Genomic DNA, 6000 nt, shown 5'->3' with positions numbered 1-6000 from the left:
TAAAACTCTCATTATTGAAGAATTTTTTTTGCTCATTGGTGGATTCTGTTAGTTATACATTTAATTTAAAGGCATGAAATGTTAGAAGTCAGTTGACCAACAAAATCTCTGAAATCACATTGTTGAGAAGACTAATGTTTTTGAGATATATCTATTTTTAAATTCAATTAATTAACATATAGTGTAATTAGTTTCCGAGGTAGAGGTCAGTGATTCATCAGTCTTTTATAATAACCACTGTTCATTACATCATGTGCCCTCCTTAATGTCCATCATCTAGTTACCCCCTCCATTAGTTCCCTCCCCTCCAGCAACCCTCAGTTTGTTTCCTATGATTAAGAGTCTCTCATGGTTTGTCTCCCTCTCTGGTTTCAGAGAGAATGATTTAAAATGCAAACATTGGGGTGCCTGGGTGGTGCGGTTGGTTAAGCATCTGACTCCTGGTTTTAGCACAGGTCCTGATCTTAGGGTCGTGAGACTGAACCCCATGACAGGCTCTGCACTCAGCTCAGAGTCTACTTGGAATTCTCTCTCCCTCTCCTTCTTCCCATCCCACTTGTGCTCTCTCTCTGAAATAAATAAGTTTAAAAAAATTAAAATAGTAAAAAGAAACATTGGATACATACCAAAGCTTTTGGTAATGTAGTCTTTGGTAAACTTGAAAGTGGAATCTCCAAAGATAGTCTGGAAAGCCAGTGTTAAAAGGTTCATAAAATCATATCTTCAGGTTATGATGAAAACATAATTTAGGAAAAGAAGCTGAAAAAAATTAGGTTTAGAGATCAGACCACAGACAAGTATTTAATATCGGTACAATAATCAAAGACTATATGGAGGGGTGTTTGGGTGGCTCAGTGGGTTAAAGCCTCTGCCTTCTGCTGAGGTCATGGTCCCGGAGTCCTGGGATCGAGCCCCACATCGGGCTCTCTGCTCAGCGGGGAGCCTGCTTCCTCCTCTCTCTCTGCCTGCCTCTCTGCCTACTTGTGATCTCTGTCAAATAAATCAATAAAACCTTAAAAAAAAAAGACTATATGGATATTTTTACTGGATATTTATTTTTACTTGTAAGTTTCAAAACAACTACAAAATGACATAGACATTTAGCAGCTCTTCTTTGATTAGTACATGTCCTGGGGCACGTTTTTGTTATCAGAAATGCTAGTTTTGCTATTCACACACAAACTTCAATTTGGCTAAGTGTTAGGCACAGTATGATTCCTACCAGAATTACAGTAAGCTACTGCACACTTTATATCCTGTCCTGAGCATTTGAGTGTTACTAGGCAACCATTAAAAAGGCATTGCCTACGTGGCACTGCCAGATTTTTTTTTTTTTGTAAAATTTTTTTTTTTAAGATTTTATTTATTGGACAGACAGAGGTAACAAGTAGGCAGAGAGGCAGGCAGAGAGAGGGGAGGAAGCAGGCTCCCTGCTGAGCAGAGAGCTCAATGCGGGGCTCAATCCCAGGACCCTGAGACCATGACCTGAGCTGAAGGCAGGGGCTTTAACCCACTGAGCCACCCAGGCGCCCCACACTGCCAGATTTAAAAAACAAAACCAAACTGGTGAACTGGGTTGAGAAGCTAAAAATCCTGCAGGAATAAAAGATACTGAATGAATATGTGTGTGTGTCTGCATGAATGTGCACGTAGAAATGGAGGTCATTAGCATTCATTCATACAGAGCATGTTACAGAGCATACAAAACTAATTTCTTGAAAATATGTGGTTGCCAAAGCCAGATTAAATTCATAATGTCTCGGCCTCCCTACGAATACCCTACGTGTTTCAACTATAAGCAGTGAATCTATTTTTTTTTCTAAGGGACAGGTTTACAAAACAGCAATAAAAGTAGATTACACACATTCCCCTTTCCCCAGCTGTAAAACAAATCCTTGGGCAAAAAGGAGATAAACTATGGCTCCCAAACCAAGTTGTCTATAAGGAAAATGAATTAACTTTTATAAGTATTACAATTAGCAATAAAATTTTAAAAAAAATCAAAGCTCCTGGGATTAGTTTTTCTCTTCTCTTTACTTCTTCCTCCCTCCCTTTCTCTTTCTTTCTTTCCCTTTCTTTCTTTCTTTCTTCCTTTCTTTCTTTCCATCATTTATTAATTTGAGAGAGGGAGGGCATGAGCAATGGGGAGGAACAGAGGGAAAGGAAGAAGCAGGCTCCTTGTTGATCAGGAAGCCCGACACAGGGCTCCATCCCAGGTCCCTGGAATCACGACCTGAGCCAAAGGCAGATGCTTAACCCACTGAGCCATCAAGGCACCCCTGGAATTAGTTTTTCTATCTAGATTTTATTCCTGGCATGAAATTCATAATCCACATTTGGAAGCAGGGTGAGGCGAGATTGTGTTTTCCAAATATGGTAGCACTAACCTAGCCCTTCCCATATGTTCTTCTAAAAGTGTGACGTTGGCATTCCTCCATCAAAGGTGGCCCATTTCCCTGAATATAGGTAGACCCATGGCAGGGCAGAAAGGACGTTATCTGACTTCCAAATCTAAGTCATCCAAAGTGATACAGCTCTTGCTGGGATCCCTTCCTTGGGACTGTGTCTTAGAATCCCTAAACTGATATGTGAGACCACCAGCCAGCCTAAAGCCACTGAGCTGGGGAGACCACGTGGTAAGTTACATGGAGATAGTAATCTCGGAGAAGCCCAACTGTTCTAGCCTCCAGCTGTTCAAGTTTTCCTCCTGCTACCTATCTCTAGATGGGAGAGAACTGGCCTTCAAGCCAGCCCTCCCTGATGCTGAATAGGGCAGAGACTGGCTGTCCTCATGGAACTATGCCCCAATTGCGAGGTAGTGAGTAAAAGGAGAAGCATTACCTTAAGCTGCTAAGTTTTCCAGTGGTATATAATGCATCATGGGATAACCAGAACATTAAAATTGAAGAAAATTTTGTGATAGTTAAGTATAAGTTAATATACTTACATGTATAATATATGGAGCAGGGTTGGTTGCTAAACAAATTAATAAACTAATTTATAGCCTTAGTGTCTGAGTTAATTTAAAGCAGAAAACCACCTTGTCTTGATAAGATACACGGAAGTGTTTGTCCATCAGGTTCCCTACTAAGACTTCTGAGACCTAACAATGCTCTAATGTCTTGATTTCTTAATTATGATAATGACGTGCACAGAATAAGGCAAAAGATGTAGGGGTCTTTCAGTTGTATTTTATCATGATTTTCTGGGTCAGGAATGGGGGTAGAGTGCATTTGGGCAGGTCTTCTCCGTGTGACTTGGTGGAGGTAACTCATTCAGCTGTGGTCAACTTGTGGCTGGGCTGGAAGGTCCGAGGAAGCTTGCCTTGTGTGCTGCTCTTCCACATGTCCTCTCCATCCATGTTCATTGGCTCATCACTCAGTAGTCAAGCCCAGCTTCTTTACAGTCATGGAGGCTGGCTTCCTAAAGCAGGAGGCAGAAGCTGCCAGACCTTTTAGGGCCTGAACTGGGAAGTCTCAGAGTGTTACTTCCCCTGCATCCTGTAGGTTAAATGAAGTCATAAACCAAGTCAAGAGGTGGACAGAGACTGCACTTGCTGACAGATGTCCTGTCATGCATATCCGTGGGTGACGTGGGTGACGTGGGAGGAAACTGATGCCCATTTTGGGGACACATGGAAAGAGTACTTGTCTCTAAAGAGAGAGAGTCGTTCTAATCCCAGCTCTGCTACTCTGCCTAGCACCAAGTCACCTATTAATATACTTAATTAACCAGTTTGCACACATGCCAGGTGAGAAGAATGAGCCATGAACTCCAAAAGTCCTGTCTAGTTCCAAAAGTTTGCTTCTCATCAGGGCAGCGGCTCCATTAAGCCTGGAAGGTGGGGGCAGGAGGAGAACACAACTAATGAATTCTCCAGTTGTTAGCCTGTGTTTAACTTTAGCTGTGGACTGGGTAACTAGTGACCTCTCCCTAACCAATCATCATATGAACTCAGCTTTTGAGAGATCATATGTTGCTGTTACAACCTACCCTCCCCTTCCTCCCCATCCTCTTAGTAAGCTCATGGGATGGGAACTCAGTCTCACAGCTGTTGTTATCTTTTACAGGGAGCAGGAGGCACTAGGACTTCAAAGGGAGTTGGGGTAGGGATCCCGGAACTAAGGTTTGACAAAATAATATAGCCAACTCTATAAACATTGTGCTGAATCAGTTGTTAAGATGAGACCCCTGAAGCAAACTGAAACAGATTTTTTTGGTGTGTTTTTAAAAGTCTTCAGCCAGGGGCTTTATAATTTTGAGATACACAATTTCCTTAGCAAGTATTCTAAAAAACTTCATTTTAGGAGGATTACAGGTTGCCATAAGGACACCCCCCAAACTAGATCTGTGATGGTTACTTGGTGAGGGGCGGTATATACAAGATCCATGGTAGGTATACAAGGAGCTCCTTTAGGAGCTCAGCATTCAGTAAGTTATCTGGTGCCTTTCACTGTGGGCCAAAATTAGATACAGCATTTGAGCCCTTACAGGCTGTATTGCCCCAGGAATTTCAGTTACAGCACACAGATTCAGGCAAAGACTGTGTACCTTACCCAGTTTCTCCTTACATAGTCTTTGATTTTTCAACTTGGAGGGTAGGGTGGAGACACTAAAACAATGTGCACTGAGATCTGCTGAATCCCAGATTGTCTTTCTGGTATTCAACTATCGAACCTTCTTTATGTCCTTCCTACTTTTTGCCAGAACTTGCAGGACTTCTCAAATGAGGGAATGGTAATGTTTTTTTTGGTCATCATTAACAAGGTACAAATCTTCATGCCCAAGAATATCATTACCATTAGAGCATAGATATATCTTGCTGGATCTGCCACCCAGTCTTTTTTTTTTGGTCTTCATTCTTTCTCTAAGCTTTAGTTATCTCTCCTCACCAGGATTTTCTTATCTTCCTTTTCTTAACACACGACACCGTCTCCCCACACACCCTATTTACAGCGCTTCCATTCCGCCAAAATTTCAACTCAGGCTATACAAATCCAAATGCAGGAAAGATATTCTTCCAAACATTATGAAGAAAGACGCGATTAAAAGCATTCGATGAACAGTCAGTGAGTTCTAAAATCTTAGGAGGAGACGGTGCCAGGAGGAACCAGAACACTAAGATCTCCAATCAGGGGGCGCCTGGGTGGCTCAGTGGGTTAAAGCCTCTGCCTTCAGCTTGGGTCATGATCCCGGAGTCCTGGGATCGAGCCCCACATCGGGCTCTCTGCTCTGCGGGGACCTGCTTCCTCCTCTCTCTCTGCCTGCCTCTCTGCCTACTTGTGATCTCTGTCAAATAAATAAATAAAAATCTTTAAAAAAAATAAGAAAAAAAATCTCCAATCAGTAAAGGTTTTTTTTTTTTAATTTGTTCAATTCTTATTGTTCCTTAATCCTTCTCCCGTTGTTAAAACTGTCTGACAGAAGTCTTCAGTGAAACTAACCTCCCTAAGAGAGGAGAGAAAGAGAAACAGAAGTGGAGGCAATTTGTATAAACAAGAAAATAAGGGGCGCCTGGATGGCTCAGTTGTTAAGGGTCTGCCTTCAGCTCAGGTAAACCCAGCATCCTGGGATAGGGTTCCACATGGGGCTCCTTGCTCAGCAGGGAGCCTGCTTCTCCCTCTCCCCCGTCTCCTCCCCCTGCCCATGCTCCCTCTCTCTGGCTCTCTGTCAAATAAATAAAATCTTTAAAAAAAAAAAAATGAAGTTTGGAGTTAGAGTAGTAGATCTGGAGCTATTTCCCCATAGTATTTGCACCCAGGTAACAACGTAAAAAAAAACCAAACAAACAAAAAAAAAAACTGTCCATGGGAACGTATAATCAAGCACAACTATATGCTGCCAAACACAACAAATGGGGGACATATGTTTGGCTAAGTCCTGTATCAGCAATTTCCCATGTTACCAGAGGCCATCCTGACAGCTTCTAAGCAGTGTTAAAAACAACAAAAATACTTCGTGTTCTTAAGGGGCATGTGGCTTCATTGAGGAACCCATGGC

Source organism: Meles meles, chromosome 20, assembly GCF_922984935.1.
Source record: "Meles meles chromosome 20, mMelMel3.1 paternal haplotype, whole genome shotgun sequence".
Lineage (NCBI taxonomy): Eukaryota > Metazoa > Chordata > Mammalia > Carnivora > Mustelidae > Meles > Meles meles.
This window is presented reverse-complemented; position numbering follows the sequence as displayed.